We start from the raw sequence: 21266 nt of genomic DNA, 5'->3' as shown, positions 1-21266 counted from the left end.
AAGATGCATCGTGTATAAATAAGCCTTTAGAAATGTGTACGCCATCCAACACACGCCCAACAACGTGCGTTACGCTGTGAAACAAAAAAGTTGGGTGTATTGTATTGTATTGTATGGTATTGTATTGCACTTTTATTGTACAGTGCCGCCCGGTGTGCAGGTATTCAAGGAGAGGCAGTGCGCCCATACACGTTCTGTGCCCCTGACACCGACCGGGCGGCGCTATTCGCGACTCCAGCGACCTGTAGGGGGCGCCACCACCAAACAAAGATGGCGGCTGGGTCCAGGTCGCGTCGGCTCGGCGGGCCGGGCCGCCTGAACAGGCGGTGCATTCAATTTAACAGATTTTCTTTTGTTTAATGACCAATTTTATAAGTATTTGAACTGAGACGGTTAAGTGTAGCCGGTGCACATCAGCTTGCAGAGCATAGGTTTTCTTTTTTTTAAGATTTCTTTTAAAACCAGAACTATTGGCTCCGGAGAGACGGTAATAGGCTCTCATCAGTTTTGATCATTTAAGGAAAGCGGCGATTACTTCAGGACTGTTCCACCGAGAGTAATTTTTAGATAACTCGCATGCCTCGACCATGCGACTTATCTGTCCTCGAAATCGAGCTTTTGTGCGTATCCGCGTTTAAGAAACAGCTCCAGTCGTCTGCTCGGTTAACAATACAGGCTGCAGGAAAATTACGAAAATTAAGCAAGCGCTTCTTGAGCCTAGGAGCATGTTAACCCGCCGGCGCCCCACTAAGCAGCTAATACTCGTATTTCAATTCAGGTTTTAGTAACGATCGAGAAGTCATTTTGACATACTATGTCCCACTAAAGCGATATTAGTATATTCTTCGGGCTGAAATATGAGCTTAGTTGACTAGCTATTAGGTGAACTGCTCAATAAAAGTATATTTGACAGACAGAGAAATACCACTTAAACTTAGCCAAATGGTTTTAGCCGGTAGCACGGAGACAAATGCGGACAAATTAAAGAGGGTCTTCATCGGAGATTCACGCAGAACCTCTGTGCATTGAATTTGACTTCGAAACCTGAACAGAGAAATTTAGTATTTTTTGTGGCCGGTCATCCTGAGCAATGTAGACGTATATTGCTGCTAGCTTCGACGAGGGTATAATAGAAATATTGGAGGCGCGATAGATCATAATGCCGTGACAGCTTCTAACTTTGCGGGACGCGTCCCCCACCTTTTGAAAGCAGATAATTTCCCTCATTAATCATATGCAACGAACAGGCTTTCCTGAATCAAGTAATTGGGCAATCAGCCCAACTCCTTCAGTGTGGTCGAGAGGCTCTTTCGGCAAAAAGCAGCCAAGATGAGTAGCCAACGCACCGACCGGCGTGGGTGGCTCAAACTTGAAGCTAATCGAACACAACCAAACTCAAGAAAAGCAGCTATCGAACCTTCCCATTCACATGACTGCAACATTGGTGTTCCCTCCAGTGAAACACCTCCGTCTGTCGTCCTCAATCCACCTGTTCTACCGTCCTTATAAAGAAACCACTTATCAGTTACCAAGTAGTTGTCACTTTGAATGTGATTTCGAGACAGACAAGAAATCAAAACATTTTTCCGTGATTCCTCCCCATCCAAGAAATCGATAGCACGCGACCGTGTGTTGTGGAGTAAACGGGCTTTCAAACACGTGACCAAAGAAAACAATCTACTGAGGTTTCACCACGCTAATGAACACTCAAGCAAACTTAAAAAATTTTCGGACCTTCGTCAAATTACATTGTTCGCCACCGCGCCGACAACACGTGTCCGCGAAAGCCACCAGAGACGCAGAGGGGCGCGGAGTGACCTGGACCGACTGGTTCCCGCTTTTCCCGCTTGGTGGCGTCCGTTTTGCTGGAGTCGCGAATAAATTGAGACCAGGAAAAGAAAAGAGAGAGAAAAAAAAAAGGGGGGCGGGGGGGCGGCCAACGAAGATAAGTATCGGTCAGGGTGTAAGTTTATACAGCCTAGAACTTAGCCTCAAGGGGCGACTTGTCTCCCAGCTGTAGTTGAGAAATTTGGCCAGTGCAGTAGCACGGCTAGCCTGGGGTCTTTAACGTGCACCACGCAGCAGTGATACACGACCGCACGCCGGTACGATGCTCGCTCAGATCAAAACGAGCCGGGGTGGGAATTGAATCCAGGTGTAGTGTGCCATCAGTAATATAGATGGCGACAGAAGTTCATGGTGTGTGTTGCTGCGACGAGATGGCGCCACTTGTCCGACATTGCGCTGTGGTCGGGAAGACTGAGTTGCGGGCAATTTAAACGCAGTAAGCGGTTGAGATTGAGAGAGAGAGAAACAACTTTATTGAGAAGCTGGTGATCCTAGGCGTCGGCCAAGAGCCCTTGGGCTCTAGCAGCGTCTTCGGCCAGCTGGATGACCCAGTTTTGATCAGCTGGGTCGGAGCTGAGCAACACGGTCTCCGATTGCTCTGCCTGAGTGATTCTGCGACCTGGTGCCGCCGCCTGTGGACAAGCCCATAGCATATGTGCTAGGTCTGCTCTACCTTTACATCTGTGGCATTTGTCCGAATATTGCCCTGGGTAGCAGTAGCTATACGTAACCGGGTTTGGGTACGAATTCGTTTGGAGAAGTCGCCATACCACGGATTGCCTCTTATTTATTTATTTATTTATTTATTGTACATACCCTCAAGCGCCGAAGCATTGTAGAGGGGAGGGGCAAAGCAAAATAAAACAAACTGACAAAACAATAAAAAACAAACAACAAGAAATTGAAATATCAAAAACACACAGCCATTGGCAAAAGCGGCAAGCAATATATTTTACGGAAAAAAAAAAACAAAATAAAATGACTCATGTTGGCTCACCAAACAGAAATGTAGACAAAGATTGGCGAAAAAGAGAATAATCAGGTATAGTTGCGATATCTGCTGGAAGGTGGTTCCAGTCGTTTGATGTATGCGGGATAAATTAATAAAAAAAAGTGTTTGTTTGGCAACGTGCTAATCCAACTTTATTCCGATGGTCCAGACGGGAAGAGTAATAGCTAGGCAATGTAAAGAAATGGTCTCGCAGCGACTGATGATGATACACTTTATGAAACAGGCAAAGTCGAAAAAACTTTCTGCGCAATGACAAAGAGGGTAACAATAAACTGGATTTCATTGATGATATGCTAGCTGTTCGATTATAATTAGACAGAATGAAACGAACGGCGTTATTTTGAACTAGTTCGAGAGCTTTATGCAGAAACGTGTGGTTAGGATCCCAAATAGAGGCTGCGTATTCCAATTTTGACCCTACAAGAGTGTTATAAAGAAGAAGTTTTAAGTTAACTGGGGCCGTTCTGAAGTTTCGTCGTAAGTATCCTAACATGCGGTTAGCGTTGGCGATTATTATATCAATATGAGGCTTCCAGGTTAATGTCGACGATATAGTAACACCCAGATAACGGTATGAGTTTACAGATTCAAGTTGAATGTCGGTTAGTGTATATTTTGAAGGGCGTGCGCCTTGCCGGGAAACGCGCATTAGTTTGCATTTGTTAGGGTTTAATTCCATACGCCATTTTTTGCACCAAAGAGTAATATTATTTAAATCAGATTGCAAAATGCGTACGTCATCATCATCATGAACTTCCCGATAAATTACACAGTCATCTGCATATAAATGCATGGAGGAAGAAACACAACTTGGTAAATCATTAATGAATATTAGAAAAAGAAGCGGGCCTAAAACTGAACCTTGGGGTACGCCCGATACAACATCAGTCAGGGATGAATTAACGCCATTTAGAGTTACATATTGTGAGCGGTTGGTTAGAAAGCATTCCAGCCAGGTTAACAAGCTAGGATCTAGGCTTAATGAAGAAAGTTTAAGCATTAGTAACTTATGATTAACCTTGTCGAATGCTTTAGAAAAATCGAGAAAAATACAGTCAGCCTGATGGTTTTTGTCCAGTATAGCATGCAAACAATGGGTGAAATGAAGCAGCTGCGTTTCACAAGAAAATGAGCGACGGAAACCATGTTGAACAGGAGCGAAAAATGAATTGGATTCTAAGTAATTGAAAATATGAGAGTACAAAATGTGCTCCATTATTTTGCAAGGAATACTTGTTAGTGAAATGGGTCGATAATTTAATGGAGAATGCTTGTTACCGGATTTATGCAGTGGAACCACCTTCGCAGTTTTCCATTCTATTGGGAGCGTTCCACACTCAAGAGATTGCTGGAAAATTTTGGCCAAAAAAAAGGATGAGTACATTTTAGTTTGTCTTAGAAATTTTGAGTTAATATTATCGCTTCCACATGACGATGATACTTTCAAAGAATCAATTAACTTTACAATTCCAGTAGGTTCCATGGAAATTGGAAACATAGGGCTAAACTCACAACGTGGAACGTCATACGATACATTTCCATCAGCTACAGAAAAACTATTTGAAAAAACATTATTAAACACTGATGGATATTCTGCTGGAGGGATTAACGCCCCAGACTCATCGCTAAGAGAAATTAAGCCGTCGTCATTTATATTAACAGTCTTCCAGAACTTTTTGGGGTCATTCAACAATAGACCCGGTAAAGTGTTCTTAAAAAAATTCTCTTTGACGTCAGATACAGCTCGGGAATATTCGACCTCAGCTGCAAAGTATGCTTCCCACCTATCAATCGTGTTACGTTGTTTAGCTGAACGAAAAAGTCGCTGTTTTTTATTGGAAAGACGTTTTAGGGTGTTAGTATACCAAGGTGCTTTAGCATCAGATTGAATACGCCTGACGGGTACATGCGCATCAATCAGTTCGTTTACTTTTAAACAAAATAATCTCCAATTTTCCTGCACGCTTCGCTGATCAAATGCTGGCAGATATGTGTCCAGATAGCTGCACAGTTTTTCATTAATAAGATCAAAATTGGCTTTATTGTAATCAGAAATAAGCTTTACTTTTTTACTATTGATTGGGGGAGCAACTTTGAGATCAAAATTTAACAACGAGTGATCACTTAAGCCTGGAAGATACGTAAGGGAAGATAGAAGGTCAGGGTGTGTGGACAGAATTAAATCAAGTGTGTTCGCTGTATCATTGACATACATGAGTGATCGGTGAGCGGGGAGAAAGCGGGCCCGCCCCATTCGGTAATGATTTGTAATGTCCCTGTAGGACACGAGCCGATCCCTACCCGACCATCAGAGCGAATGCGCAAATGTGGTGTTAGGGTCGATGTCTGCTCGGTCGGTGAAACCTCAAGCGGCATCGTGCGCGCATTCGTTCCCGGCCAGGCCGGAGTGGGCAGGTGCCCATATCAGGTAGATCTTGCCGGTCCGCGCGTCGTTGCGGAAGCCAGATTTAAGGATTGCAGACGCCTCTGGTGAGATTCGTCCTCTCGCGTAATTTAGAACGGCAGACTTGGAGTCGCTCACTACGTATTTTATTTTCGTGGAGGCCGTCATTGCCAGGGCAATGGCCGCCTCTTCGCCCACCTCCGTTCCGCTCGTGCGAAGCGAGCCGGAAGCGATGGAATTTCCCTGTCGGTTGACTACCACGAAGGCCATGGCGTCGCGACTCGCGTAATCGGCCGCGTCCACGTACACCACGTCCTCAAACTTTTCGTATTGTTTGTGAAGGGCTTTCGCCCTGGCCTGTCTTCGCCCTAGGTTGTGTGCGGGGTGCCACGTTTTTCGGTATAGGTGGAATGTGTATGCTCTCCCTTATTGCTGGAGGTAATGCGACTTTGGTTGGGGCAGTCCCCGGATGGGCGATGCCGAGCGAGTCGAGGATGTACCTGCCAGTCGGGCTGTAGGTTAGTCGTTCCCGTTGAGCTAAGCGTTGGGCTTCGATGAGTTCGCTGAGGGTGTTGTGGAGCCCGAGTGCCTCGAAGCGTTCGGTCGACGCGGTGAGTGGGATCCCGAGGGCTTGTTTGTAAGCTCGCCTAATGAGGGCGTCGATTTTGCGTTCTTCGTCTTTTTCAGGGTATAAGAACGGAGTGACGTATGTTACCCTGCTTAGGACGAAAGCTTCCCTGCTGGAAATGGCAGGCCTGTTCCAATTGAAATGCACACCCAAAACCTATGAGCATGAATGTGCAATTGGCGCCGATGAGAAAATCCGATGTTTTGCACATTGGTGCAACTGAAAATGCTGCAGAGAAGCCGCAGCACGGGGGAAGGCCAAAGAATCGGTTGAGGGAAAGTCAACTTTAGGGGACAAGCGCCATGATGCCAATTGTGTCAATGTGCACGACACTCAGTTTGCTCATTACCGCTCATTCCAGCCAGTGGCGCTATGTGGCAGAGCCATTGTACGGGAGATAGCAAAGACCCATGCACTGCAGAGAAGTGAACTCGGTGCAGTATGGCAGTGACAATGCTCAATCGCCAAATTAGCACACCCTTGCAAAAATTTTCTATGGGACCGATAGAGATTTTTATGCGGTCAATAGGATTTCATCGTACCAATGGGCATTTCTACTGGGCCGATAACAAGTTATATCGTACCAATACAGACTTCTCTTGTACCATTAGGAACTTCTGTGGGACAAGCAGGAACTTCTATGGGACAAGTAGAAACTTCTATGGGAACAACACAAATGTTTTCTGGTCCGGAATACAAGTGCCTATTGGTCCTTCAATAGGATCAATAACAAGTTGTACTGGTTAAACTGAAAGCTTCATTGGTGAAATGGAATGCATTTCGGATCGAGAACTTTTAATGGTCGACTGGGAATACAGAACATAAAATCTATTAAGTGGGCATCTATCAGGTTAAACAGTATGCTTAGTGGAGAAATTAGAGTTGTTATATACTAAAGTTTTATGTTTTGAGCACAGGAAAATAATTTTTGCCGCAAATATACCCGAAGGCAGGCACGCAGCCAGGATTTTGATTCGCCCATGACAAAATACTGTATGAGGGGGAGGGGGGAAAGGAGGCCCCACCAAATGAAAGGTTTGGGAGGAGGGGGGGGGGTCCCATGGTTCCCCCCCCCCTCCCCCCCCCCCCCCCCCCCCGTGCAGATACGTGCGTGCCCGATGGGTTCCTCTCTGTCAAATAAACATTTTTTTTTTAGCTATATAACTTGGGTTGGGCCATGTAGACACTAATTAAATAAAACATTCAGTTAATAAAGTGAATATGAACTCTTTTTTTGTCACGTGTTTTAGAATTTCCTGATTATGTACTGTCCTCCTTCGTATTATAAAACATGCGGCTGCCAGTAAAACATAAAGAAAAGACTATGGGGAACGGGAACATTGTGTGTGCATAGAGTATGCACAAGATTCATGAATAATTATATATAGGCAAGCCACGAAATTCAGGTATCATCGGAACTCTGCAGTTTTAGCGGTGTAGTCTGTCCTTTTGTTTTCCAGGATGTTTCAGTAACAGTAATAGCGTAAACGATTGCACCAACTGGATTATGTATTCACATTAGACTTTGCTCCGTTTTATTCAGTTTTACCTGGTTTCGGAGTGGAACGTTCTCGTTTTTGTATAAATTTCGCTCCAGAACCGAGCCAATCAGAGTAAAACCGGGTCAAAAACAGAATAACACTGACTCAAAAATCTTATTATCATCTTTCACGATTGGTCCAAAGCTCTCCGACTTCCGACGTCGGGACTTTAAAACTTTGGCGGAGTTGGCGAAAAAATGCGATACTTCAGGCTTCCATTTTGCCATGTGAACGTATCCTGTTTGAGCCCTAGCAGAGGCTACGCGCTCGTTCTGGGGCGGCAGATCACGTGCACATTCTATCGTGGGCATGCTTTTTATTAACAGAAAAGAAAAGCCGGTAGTGTCGAATAACATCCAATAATTATTAACACCATGGAAGTCATTAAAAAAAAACACATAAAATGCGCACACACTCACACACACACGAAATAAGGATGACCTTCCCGAAATTATGAGTGCACCTTGTTTCACGCGCAGTAAGTGTCAGGCAGCGCTTTCCACTTCGTAGTTGAGCAAGGAAGTTCCTTTTTGAAAGGCATTTTACGCGCTTGTTGGCAGTTTGGGCCTTTAGTTTGGCTTCTGGCTTCCCAATGTTGTCGTTTTCCTTGATGCCGGGAAGAGTGTACACTCCAGCAATGAAGTTTTCGAGATTCAAAAGCCCTTCATTTTGCGTCCAATTAAAATGAAGGCCAGCCGAAACAGGGTACGTCAGACTCGTTACATTCGTCTTTGGCAGTAGCCTTTTCGGAAACTTGGACAGGAAATTGGTCTTCAAATCTCCCGTCACTTTCACAATTTTATCACTTGTGTCTTCACTAACTGGCCCAGTACTGTGACCGCTTCTGGTTTCATTGGTACTACTTAGTTCACGGGGAGTTTTTGTCTCACCGTGTTCCGAGACAACCGAGCTTGCAGAAACTGCTGTCGGCGACGTCGGTTCTGGTCCCTGGCCTGTTGTAGCATTTTTCAGGACACAACTTCGTCTCAGGACTGTTGTCCTTGGCAAGCTGGGTATACTTAGTGGCTCCAAGTATATTTTTTTGTTTGGGTTCATGGTCGCACAGCGCGACACCCTACGTGTCTCAAATCCAAATTTGAAAATTCGCACCGACGTCGTCCCGCAGCAAATGCAATTTTCTAATTAAAATGACAAATAAAAATTACTCCGTTATAAGTTTAATATATATTCAGTATTTACATTTGACAATTAAGTAATACCATCATTTTTAGAAACGTTTATTATTTTCTTAAGTGCATCAGTCACACTTGCGGGCTTGCGGGTTACACCACGTGACAATATAGAGTGAGCTGGAGTCAATAGAGTGAACAGTGGGGTCACCCGCATGCATAGCCCGCATGACATATAAAACCAAAATAAGTTTTCAAAGTGCGATTTATGCAAATTTTTTGCTAAATTAAGGTCAATAAGTAAATTTTTTAAGTATTCGTTTACTTCAGCAAACAAAAACAAGAGTTAAAATACGAAGTATTAAAGTCACGTGATACATCCCTGCGTCAGGAAGTGGCCCGACGTGATAAACCGAACGGTCCGGCCGGAGGACAAGGAAGCGTGGAAGAAGGAAGAACTGCCGAAGCTGCCGAAGCAACGTTCGCGGGAAGTCTAACCGCCTGAAGCACGTTGCAGAGTCGAGACCAGTTGAGCGGCCGGAATTTTACGAACGATTATGCAAGCGTACGTCTTGAGGACGACCATGAGCCACATATCATCTCAAATTTCTGCCCGTCAAGCCTTGTGACGAAACGGAATCGGACTTCTTCCAAGGCGCGGATCCTAAAGTTGTTTGGTAAGTCCTAGTCTCCACACGCGTTGTGCCCAGTCTAGTGACCATCTCCTTTAAGTTAAAAATTGCAGCTTTAAGCACAATATGTGGGAGTAACTCTCGGCGCCGGTTGTTTCAGGATCGCAGAGTGACGCGGAAACCCAGTGACAGTAAGCGGGTGCTAGTACCTCCGACGAGATGAGTGACTGCCCGGGAGGGCTGGAGGAAGCTTGTATGAGACAGGTAATTGTAATTTCATTTTCGCGCTTGCGACGCAATTCATAAGACGTATTTTAAATTTGAGATTTTCTTTATACTTCGTTTCAGCTTCGGTCCGAGCGCGGCCGATGTTATGAGCCGAAGGGCCAATCAAACAGCGAAAGAGACACAACGCCATGGCGTGCTCTCTGCAGTTGATAGGTCCAGCCGGTATTCTCCGTCTCTTCGTGCGTGCCCCTCCGCCGGCTAGTCTTATCAAGCGCAAAAAGCACACCATGACGCTGCGATTTTTGCGGTGTTTGATTGGCCCTTCGGCTCATAACATCGGCCGCGCTCGGACCGAAGCTGAAACGAAGTATAGTTATGCCGCCACAAGTACAAGGAATTTCATCGATAGGGGTGCCGTGTGTTTGTTTTCATGTGCCCAGAAACTAGGTAAAGGTTATGTGTTTTAACATTTTTTCTGTGCTGATAGGCTTAAGGTTAGAATGAATGATATCTGTCAAGGCGTGGCGCAGTGTGTGTCTATTTGGAGAAGAGGTGTGTGTGTGTGTGTGTGTGTGTGTGTGTGTGTGTGTGTGTGTGTGCGTGTGTGTGTGTGTGTGTGTGTGTGTGTGTGTGTGTGTGTGTGTGTTCGTTTGTTAGTTCGTTGGGGGAGAGAGAGGAGATGAAGAAGAGGAGGAGTGTGAGGGATCACGTCGAATCATTCAAATCGTTAACTCTGACAGTAATGAGGTAAGAAGGATACCTGCTAGTTACACCGGTTCGGTTTTGTGCCAAACTCAAATTGCGTTTTGCCGCGTAAATATTGGTACAATTTTTTTTTTCATCAACAAAATTAATTTTGAGGCATGCCGTTGACAAATAGGACCCCTGTTTTCAATCCCAGTCCAGGTTATTCGCGACTCCAGCGAACTATAGATGGCGCGCTGCTCAGGCAAAATTCGGACGAGAGAGGGTCGTTTTCGTTGTTCAGCATGCGGACCATCACAAATTCCTGCACTGCAGCGTAAAATCGGTGTTACATTTGAATGCAAAGCGATTTTTCGACCCTAGAAACGTTTGTCTACTCAGTGCCTGGGAAGGACCCGGTGGAATCATTAAAATAATTACTGGAAACAATGTTTGTTTCTATGCTGCCTACGAGAACCAAGCAGCGATAGCGGACGACAGAGTCGGGACAACCTCCCCTCCTGAGCTTCTCGGCGCTGCCGCTACGCGGCGTCGATTTCGCTGGAGTCACGAATAATGCGCTGATAAATTTCCTGTACATAGTGCTGCTTCAAAGAGGAACTGAAGTTTATGTCTTCTATGTGTGCATTGGCAATGGCATGTGGCTCAACAAGACTTCCCACACGAAAGTTCTCAAATAGAAAAGGGAATCAATGTTCATCCGGTAATTATCTCCGCCACAGATGGCCTCCTTGGCGAATTGTAACCGGCAGACCTTCAAACCGCACAAAGGCTAAGCAACGCCACAACTGGATGCAGCAAGACTAAAAGCTTTATAATATACTGTAAGGACTATGGCTTTATAATAAGCCTTTTATAGCAAAACATACTGATCTGAAAAGCGTTGTTTGTGGTTATTTTAAAGTGGTGTACGGAAACTTCGTCGTATTGTATTAATTCTGGTTCACTGCACAGTTAAAAGGTTTGTCTTCGTTTGCTGCCAGAGAAATATAGCTTGCGATGAACTAAATCAAAGTTATGACTGCTGGTGTCATGTACATATTCAGAACTTTTTTTTATTAAAATAATTGTAATCAAGTGTTTTTATGGGTTTTAGCACTGTGATTAAGATGCGTCAATGTGTTTTCTAAGAAAGACTACTAATTTGCAGTTTGTATCTTCTCCTAAAATAGTTTGTAGATCTGAGCATGTATTCATACCTGAATATGTGCCAGGCATTCCCCAGTATGTGTATAATTGTTTACTAGGCCTGTAAGCTTCCCCACTACATCATTGCCGCAATGTTAGCGCTTCCCAGCTATTATTCGAGAGAGATAAGTGTTTCTCATGATCAATTAGGTTGAGATTGTTTAGCGTTAATGTTTTTGAGTCCCCCATTTTTAATTCCTGACAGAGCGCTTCAATGTCCGTTTATTTTTGGTTTGCCGCTATTTATCACCACAAGCAAAAACATCACGCCACTGGGATTAACCTGAAGCTCACCTCATGATTAACGACGCTGCCGTCCACTGTCTTAAGGTGGGCCTACGTTCATGGGTACTTGTCTAGTGGTTCTGGAGTTGATGTTGCTGAGATAACCGAGACGCCGATTTCTACGATGGCCTCTGTCAGCATCATGGTCAATTACAGCTGGCCCGAGCCCGAACCAGGCCAATCAACGTGCTGGCCCGAGCCCGGCCCGGGCCCACAGTCAAAAGTCTGAGCCCATCCCAGGCCTGGGCTTTCGGGTAAGCCCAAGCCCGTGCCCAGTGGTATAATCTTTAATCCAATCGCCATATTGAGATAAAGACGTCAAAATTCCTCAGTTTAAATGTCGGAAGTGCCTCAATAAGAGCAGGTATAAATATTAGTAGCAAATTTAATGATAAAAAAACTGCGCCGACTTTACTCAACAAGATTAACAATTTAATCAAGCGTTTCGTCTCCCATGCGGGGAAAATCATCAGTGAAACCTTCAACCAGGAATGAGTGAAAAAACTTCAACAATCTTATTTAAGCAAATCCGCATAAACATCGTGGGAGGGGGCCGCGGTTAGAGTTGCAAGCTGATGAGTCACTTCAGATGAACCATGATTCCACCAACCTTCGTGGACCCCACCTTTGTGGACCCCACCTTTGTTCACACGCCAGAGTGGACGCATTCTTAAAGTCGAAACAGTGACCCGTATTCCAACAATGGTCTACGAGTTCCGTCTTCGCTGTGTTTGTTTAGGCGAGTGCAGCGCTTCCAGCCTGTCTCCCCAATGTAGGATGTGTCACAGTCTAGACAGTTCACTTTATACACAACACCGCACTGGGACTCTGGGGGGGTGTAATCTTTAGGTTTAGAAATGAAGTCACGTAGTTCATGGTGGGGTTTGAAAGCTGTGCGGATATTCAAAGGGGCGAGGGCCCTGCGAATGGACTCAAAAGCACCTCTCAAATAGGGTATTGTTGCTTGCCCTGTCCTAAGTTGTCCATTATCCTGACTTCTTTGTCCCATCTGTTTGTGCGTGTTATCAATAAAACGTTTCGGATAATTCCGCTTCATCAGCAGGTCAACAATAGCAGCATCCTCAGAAGCGCGCAAGCCGCCTCGGTGGCTCCGAGGCGAGAGCGCTGGCCTACGGATCCCCATGTGGCAGAGGCTTATTGCGGAGCAGGCGCCGTGTAACCGAGCTTTCGGTTGCACGTCAAAAGATCCCCAGGTAGTCTAAATTAATCCTCAGTCCTCCGCTGGGGCGTGCCAGATGCCCGTCGTTGGTTTAGCATGTAAATCCCCCAAATTTGACTTTTTTCTCAGAAGCGCGCAATTGAGGATTAGAAGAAATGCATTCGGACTGGTGTAGTAGGTTTTTTACGACAGCCCTTTTATGTTCGACAGAATGATGCGAGTTAAAGCTTAAGAGGTTGCCTGTATCACAGCTTTGCGGTACACTGTTGTATATAAGCGACCGGTACTATTTCGGAACACATTAACATACAGAAAAGGCTTTGCACCGTTCTGTTCAACTTCATGTGTGAATTGGATTGATGATTCAATGCTGTTTAAAGCTAAATGAAAGTCACAAAAGGGACATGGCAAAGGCCACGCATGTGACAAGAGCGAAGACGGAACTCGTAGACCATTGTTGGAATACGGGACACAGTTTCGACTTTGAGAATGCGTCCACTCTGGCGCGTGAACAAAGGTGGGGTCCAAGCAGGTTCGTAGAATCATGGTTCATCCGAAATGACTCATCAGCTTGTAACTCCAGCTGCGGCCCCCTCCTCAATGTGTATGCGGACTTGCTTAAATAGGACTGTTGAAGTTTCTTTCGCTCATTCCTGCTTCAAGGTTTCACCGACGATGTTTCCCAGATGGGAGACGAAACGTTTGATTAAATTGTTAATCTTGTTGAGTAAAGTCGGTGCAGTCTTTTTTATCATTATGATTCCCGGCTTTTGGAATATTTTTGCAGCACATTTAATGAAGAAATGGATGCCGATGAACACCTGCCAAGGTTGACTAAAAATAAACAGAAACATCCAATCAATAGTTATGATTGCACTAAGCGGTTGCTATGTGGATGTTTTTTTATGTTCGACAGCTCAGCAAAGTCTGCGGATCTGGTTATGCTTCCTGTACGAGACAGATCACGAAGCGGTTGCTGACTGACCAGTTGGGGCGAAAATTTTTGTGGGAAAGACGTAAGAGAAAGTTGACATTCAGGAACCTTCACCTTGCTGAGTGCATCATAAGTAAGTAATCTCTGGAACAGTAGTGCAGATCGCTTCACATGGAACCAGATTTATGGAATTGTTGGTGTCATACTTCTGTTGCTTTCTTTTATCAGATGCAGTGCAGAGCTGCCATAAATGTGAAGACTTCAAGGTAGAAACCATGGTCACGGATTAACTTCGCCACGCACATGCCTGACATCAGTCATCTCAAATGGTAAGCTGGTCTTATTAAGCTGATGTTAGCACAAAAATCAAACTTTTCTAGAACAGTAAGTATGGTGTGCAATTTCTTCAAAGCATAATTTCTATATGAGAGTATTTGAATGCTTTAAATATTAAAGCCAGTGACACCTTTTTTGGTTTAATTTGAGAGCAAATACTGCAGGTGTGAACAGTATTGAAGAATTTTAAATAAAAAAAATTTTGTTTGGAGTGTTTCTCTAAGAGGAAAAATTTCATTATGTAATAGTACCTTATTATGGATTAAAAAGAATGCATAGACAACGAATTTTAAGAACACTGATATTTGGTGTAAATCTAACAAACAAAAGTTGGCAATACAGTACACGCATCCAGCATGAATGTGCTTTAAAAACAAGGCATAAAATACTTGTGATTTATTTACATCAGTTCCAATTCTTGCATATTTGAGTCACTTCACTTTGAACTTCACTGTTTTATTAGTTTTGTTTCAAAGAATGGTAAACCACTGCTCACATATCTTTAACGTAACCTTTTTTCGTTGCTTTTCAGGAACATTCTCCACCACAGGAGAGAGAGATGTGAAGTGCCTTAAGTGGGCCTTCATTGCGCTGAGCTTTTTATTATGTTTATCAGACATTTTTTTTAAGCAAAGTATCCTGCATTGTTCAGTAAGTATACTTTATTTTGAAAACCTCATGCTGTCTATGCAGCATTGTTCAAAAATTATACTTTATTTTAAAAGCATCAAGCACTGCTCGTCTGTCTAACAGTAACAATAAAGAGTTAATGGTGATTTGTTTGGCACTGCAACTTTTTCTACAGAACGGATGCGCATGCCTGACAGGCTGGGCAGGAATTTAGTGCGCTACTCACGTTCAAAGTTACGCTGCAAGACTGCAGCGGCATCTTTTGCCAATGTGTCGGTGCTACAGCTCTCATGGAATTCTGGTGTCCTCGTCACTAGAGCATATGACTACTGAAGCCTTAGACTTCAGTAGTCAATTCCTCAGGGCCATTCGTCATAGCTTATAACAATGTTTGTGTCCAGTATTTCAGTTCTCTCGCATGTGGCGAGGTCCACCTCACTAAAACGAGTCAGCATCAGTAGTGTCGCCTTCCTTGTCAGTGTCGTCTGCATTGATCCTGTGGTAAAGCTTCTGAGCTTGATGGTGAAAAAAAAACTTCAATATAAAGAATGTCTGCTGCGGGCCTGATTGGTACATTATACATCTGTAATGCGCCATTTAGGTATACATTGAGAGCATGCACGGGCCATACAGCAAATCTGCCCTCTGAGCTCTTGTTTTGTAAAGAATTGGACTCTTATCCGTTTAAATTTTTCTGTAGGACAGTTTACACGCTATATGCTAGCATAAAATGAAGGCTGCTTAGGCACTTCCTTGCCCTCCTGGCATAGGGCTGGTCCCTATACCAGGAAAGGTAATATCTCTGAGGTATGTACATGGTAAATCCACAGGATCAGGCTGAACATCCTACAATGGTCCTGAATGTCCAGCTGCATCAACCAGATTGTGTTAGTGGTACGTTTTCTGGGGAACCATTTTGCACTGCACAGTAGATACTTTCAATGTTGGATGAATCGTAGCAGATATCCACTGGATATGTTAAATGTCCGAACAACACATCTCTCGGATGTTTAATAGACGGTTGCTGGTTGACTGGGTACCATCAAACCAATGTGCACCGGGGCACCTGTTGTCAATTACCGCTCATTGGTTTTCGCCCCCTAAACGCCATCAACCCAATGTGCACAGGGGTGCCTGTCGTCAATTGCCGCTTATTGGTTTTCGCCCCATAAATACCATCAATCCAATGTGCTTAGGGGGGCCTGTTGCCAATAGCCGCTCATTAGTTTTTGCCCCATAAATACCATCAACCCAATGTGCACAGGAGCACCTGTTGCCAATTGCTGCTCATTGGTTTTTGCCCCATAAATACCCTCAATGCAATGTGCACTGGGGTACCTGTTGCCAATTGCTGCTCATTGGTTTTTGTTTCATAAATGCAATCAGCCCAATGTGAATTCCCTAAAGGATTACCAATTCAGCCCAATGTGAATTCCCTAAAGGATTACCAATTGGTGCACATAGGTTTTTGTTTCATAAATGCATATTGCTCAATGTGTCTGGACCTACAGTTGCACATTGGTTCAATGTGAATTTTGGCCTCATTTCACATCGCCCATTTCCAGCAGGGTTGCACTAATCTTACGAGATTGTGTTCCTTCATGCCGTGATGGCGGTTGGCAATGCGCGAGATGAGTCGGGTGGTTTGATGTACGCTCTTTTCGAGAGCGAGGACGGTTTCAGTGTTGTGTCCGTTTGCCAGTATGCGGAGGCCAAGAACCCGGATGCTTCTTACTATGGGGATGCGTTGTGTCCCACCCGCGAAGAGTGTGACGTTTGGAGGGGTCGGATCTGTGCGCCGCCCCCGGCTGGTCGGCCGGTAGAGTAGAAGCTCCGATTTTTGCGGAGCGCAGCTGATACCGCGAGGGCCTATGTACTGTTCGACTGCTTCGATGGCCTGCTGTAGTGTGTCCTGAATATGACCGTCACTGCCTCCGGGGACCCAGAGCGTGACGTCGTCTGCGTAAAGGGTATGCTGAAGGCCTCCAATTTCATTTAAAATTTTGGGAAGACCAATCATGCCCACGTTGAAGAGAAAAGGGGAGAGGACCGAGCCTTGCGGCGTCCCCCTGCTCCCCAGCTCCATCTCGTCCGACTGGAGTCCCCCTATTGAGAGGGTAGCTGTGCGGTCTGAGAGAAAATTGCTGATGTAGTTGTACACCCGTCTTCCAAGACCAAGTTTGCCCAGGTTCGCGAGGATAGCCGAGTGTTTGACGTTGTCAAAGGCCTTCGTGAGGTCGAGCCCCAAGATGGCTCTAGTATCCAGTGGGGAGCAGTGCGCGCCGTCTATGACGTCGTATCTGAGCCGAAGCATAACGTCTTGCGTAGAAAGTTTTGGTCGAAAGCCAATCATGGTGTGCGGAAAGAGACCGTTGTCTTCCATGTAGCTGTTGATCCTGTTGAGTATGACGTGTTCCATTAGCTTACCCACACAAGACGTGAGGGAAATGGGTCTAAGATTTTCGAGCTGGAGTTTCCTGCCTGGCTTCGGTATCATAACTACCTTTGCCGTTTTCCACTGGTCGGGTAGTTGTCCCCGTTACCAGCAGACGTTCATGTACCGGGTGAGGGCTTCAACTGAGTCGTTGTCCAGATTTCTGAGCATTTTGTTAGTGATGCCGTCTGGGCCTGGGGCGGAGCGAGTTCGTAGGGCCAAGATGGCCCCTCGAACTTCGCTTACCGTGATGGGTCGGTCAAGTAGGTCGTTGTCCTGTCCCGTGTAGGGAGGGAGGACCTCACGCGGGGAGTCCTCGATGTATCTATCTTTAATGGTCTTGATTAGCTCTGTGTCGGAGCCATTAAATTTGTGTAAAAGTATATTTAGGTTGTGTCTTTGTGTGGTTTTGCTGTTGTCGGGGTCGATGAGACGGCGGAGAATATTCCAGGTTTTTGCGAGCCCTATTTCGTGTTCCATGCGATCGCACGTGCTGTGCCAATTTTGACACGTTAGTTGTTGTGCGTAGTCTTCGATGTCACGATTGAGGATAGCCAGACGCCGCCTGAGGTTGCGATTTAGCTTTTGTGTCTGAAGTCTCTGATGCAGACTGTGCTTGGCTTCCCACATGTGGAGGAGCTTTGCATCGGCCTGAGAGAGCTCTGCGTCTTCAGGGATTTCTTTAATAGCCTGCTTGGCAACCCTGCGGAGTTGTTCCGCCCATTCCTGAATGTCAGCTATCTCCTCGATGGAGGGATTACTCGCTATGTCAGAGGAGGCACGTTCAGCGGCCCGGATTTCGCGGAAGGTGTCCCAATCAATAAGGTGGAGTCGTTTACCGGATGTGCGTCTAGCGATTCCAGTTTAGACCGCGATAGAGACGAGATAGTGGTCGCTGCCTAGGTTTTCTTGAGTGTTGAGCCAACTGGCTTCTTTGTGCGTGTTTTTCGTGAAGGTGAGGTCGGGAGTGGTGTCGCCGCTAACGCTGTTTCCAATGCGGGTGGGGTGTGTTGGGTCAGTGATCAATGTGAGGCCCTCCCTCTGCGCATCGAGCCAGAGGTTGCGCCCCTTGATCGTGTCCCGTTTATATCCCCACTCGGGGTGATGTGCATTAAAGTCTCCGACAATGACCAAGGTGTTTCCCCGGGCTAGTTCAAGGGTTTTACGTAAAAGTTTGCTGAATTTGTGGGTGTTTAAGGGAGAGCGGTATACGTTTAGAATGAATGTGCTGTGCGTCCTGTGTTTCCTGTCCGGGATTAATTCAACGAGGACGTGAGCCGCGTACGGCGCGCTTACCCCGGTATCGCGACGAATGACCGGGAGGTTGCGTCTGACGAGGGTGGCTACCGTGGGTTTTTGCTTGGAGTTTACACCAGAGGCGTCTTCTTCTAAGTCTGAGAAAGATTTGCAATTGGAGAGTTTTGCAAAGGCGCCGGTTTCTCGGAGACAAACGACGTCAGGCAGTTCGTCCGAATTCTTGGTTTTAATAAATTGTTCGAGATGAGCGCGTTTCCTTTGAAATCCTCGACAGTTCCATTGCCAGACGACGAGCGTGCTGGACTTTCGGGTTCTATTGTGTTGGGAATTAGACATTATCGTGAAGATTTTGGGGGCTTTCCGCCGCAGGTGGGCGAAAATAGGGCTTAGTTGATTTTATAGGGCCTGTTCCCCTATCCCTGCCCACCCGTAGGGTGGCGTTTTCAGAGGCTGTAACCCTAGCGTTGAGGCTGGCGATTTGTGTGCCCATACGTTCGGCGAATTGGGCCAGCATAGCTTCGAATTTCGCGCTGAGCGTTTCGTTTAAGGTCTTACTAAGGTTTTCTCCAAATTCTCGGAGCATGTCGTCATCGGCGTTTTTTTTTTTGGAGCCCGAGAGTGCGGGCTGGCTCGGAGTACCGGGGCTTACTTCTTTGGCCCTGCGTTTGGACGGTGGAGAGTCAAGTGGTGAGTCATCCATCGCGTCGGCAGAGCCGTTTTCGGATGGGGTTTGAGGCGACTGCTTAGGTGGCATGGCTAGCTGGTTAGGTTGGCCTGATTTCTTAGCGGCCTGGCCTAGGTTGCAGGGAGAAGGGGGTGGCGTAGAGTCGGCACTGGTTCCCTTTAGTTGTGCTAGTTCGGCTTTGAGTTTTTTATTTTCCGAGATGACGAGCTCTAGCATCAGCCTAATTTTGGTAATCTCAGACTGTTGATCTGATTGTTCTGAGCTAGGCCCGCCCTTCGGAGGGGCACCGCGCTTATGGGAGGTTTTGCCGTGGGAGACCGTGTTTGCCCAGCTCATCTTGCTTGTTTGATTGCCTCCGGTTAGCTGCCTTCCATTTCGAGACGGGGATCTCGACTTGCGTCTCTGGTTCTGGCGGCCTTGGATGCTGGGGCTCCGGCGCCGCGACGACGAGCGCGAGCGATGTTGACTGCTGGCGGAGCTGTCCCTGGTCCCTGGTCCGCGACTCACGTCCCGTCTGCTTTGTCGCTCATACTGCAGGAGGCGTGGGAAGGAGCCCGATCTACCGCGCTGACCGGGCGTGTCTCCGCTGGGTTCGTCTTTCTTGAGTATGGACGGCGTCGAGGCTGGGTTGCCTGAGCCTTTTTGTGGTCGTCGACGGTTGTTCTGTATCTGTTGCTTTTCCCAGTTCCGCTTCTTAAGAAGGTAGGGAGTCTGGAAACGGAGTCGGCACTTTTTGTCGCCGGTCTGATGATCCCGGCCACAAAGTGCGCACTTGGGTTCACATTGATGGTTTTCGGACGGGACTTCGGTGCCGCAGATCTTGCAGATCTTTTTATCGGGTGCTGGGCAGACGTCCGTGCGATGGCCGAGCCTGCCGCACCCGTCGCACACTTCGTGCCGCTTCTTGTGAATGAAGCAGCGGTATTCGGCGCCGCGGTAGTAAACATAGTACGGTACCTTGGTGCCTTCAAAGACGATGATTGCCGAATTTGTCCGGCCCATTCTTCGTGCTTGCAGAATCGTGGTATTCTTCTTCTAGATAAGGCTTCTTGTGATATCCTCAGCACTGTCGTATTCGGGGATGTCGTGTATAATTCCCTTGACGGTGTCCTCAGGAGGCGCCGCATAAGCGGTGACGTTGTAGGATTTTTCTCCGTAGCGGAGCTCCTTGACAGCGGTGTATTTGCTCGCATGCTCCATGCTGGGGGTGCTGGCCACGATGATGTTTTTTGCGGGGTTGATTCTCAGGAGATCTTCCGCCGCTTCGTCGTAGCCGAGACCGGTAGCACGGAGCACTCCGTCGCGCAACTCGGCGTGGCTGATCTTTGTGATGTCGAGCCCCTCTCGCGGGCGCAGCACGATCTTTATGTCTTCCTTGGGCAAGGGCGGCTGACGCGGCAGGCGCGGTTTCCGAATTGTTTGCTTCTCGGCACGCGGCTGCCGGTAAGTAGGCCGGGAGCCAGCGCCTTCCTGATCATGGGTGTGTCCCGGGGTTAGACCTAGCTGTGCGAGGGCTCGGGCGCCACGTCGACGATGGCTTGTTAGCCACCCGGCCTCCTCGGTGATTTCTTCAGGCGAGATGGACTCGCCGTCTACTTCGATGCTCACCATTGCGTTGCTCCGGGTCTCGGGGCTGAAGGTGCCGGATGGCGAGAGGGATGCCAAGCGGGGGAGAAGGCGGCTGGGCCCGCCGCCGCCGCCCCGCCGCGGTGCACCGAAGTTTGGGTTTGGGTTAGCGGGCGGCCACGCCCCGGATGGAGTAACCGGCTGGTAGAAGCCAGGCGGTGATCCAGTCTTCCAAAAAACGATGTCCGTCGGCAGCGAAGACCTTTTGACACCCGGTGTGATGGTTGTTTCCAGGATAATCGTGAAATTTACGCCACAGAACGTGGGAAAAGACAGAGCCCATACAGAGCGCATCCGTTCAGCGGACGCGACAGTGGCGCCTCCTCCGGTTGAAATTGAAAAAAACTTTTGTGAGCGGACATCTGGTGTCGGGGACTGTCGAACCTGCGACACCTAAAGGGGCTCAAAGAAACAAGGATTGAATGCCGTAAAGAAGTAGGCTTAGGGAAGCCTTGGTAAGCTAAGGGTTGTAGTGGTCGCTAATTGTGAGTTTAAAATGTCCAGCTAGTCGCACCCTCTGGAGAGGGGCTTGCGTGCTTTTTCGAGGAAGTAAAGGAGAGTTCTTCACGAGCAGCCGTCGGTG

At 46.8% G+C, this 21266-nt stretch overlaps 1 long non-coding RNA gene and 2 pseudogenes across 1 annotated transcript; 1 reads left to right on the top strand and 2 right to left on the bottom strand.

Moving 5' to 3' along the window:
- Positions 1 to 2301: 2301 nt before the first annotated feature.
- Positions 2302 to 5534, bottom strand: LOC120849582 (annotated as a pseudogene).
- A 3447-nt stretch (positions 5535 to 8981) lies between these two features.
- LOC120849586 lies at positions 8982 to 14827 on the top strand. The gene is made up of 6 exons (XR_006077711.1): positions 8982 to 9240; positions 9356 to 9459; positions 10851 to 11855; positions 13698 to 13848; positions 13944 to 14044; positions 14584 to 14827. It is a non-coding gene; the product is annotated as an uncharacterized LOC120849586 (long non-coding RNA).
- A 3873-nt stretch (positions 14828 to 18700) lies between these two features.
- LOC121048581 lies at positions 18701 to 20668 on the bottom strand (annotated as a pseudogene).
- Between the last annotated feature and the right edge of the window lie 598 nt (positions 20669 to 21266).

Source organism: Ixodes scapularis, unplaced genomic scaffold (assembly GCF_016920785.2).
Source record: "Ixodes scapularis isolate PalLabHiFi unplaced genomic scaffold, ASM1692078v2 PGA_scaffold0__279_contigs__length_252992795, whole genome shotgun sequence".
NCBI lineage: Eukaryota > Metazoa > Arthropoda > Arachnida > Ixodida > Ixodidae > Ixodes > Ixodes scapularis.
The sequence above is the reverse complement of the archived record's forward strand: the minus strand, read 5'-3'. Positions and strand labels throughout refer to the sequence as shown.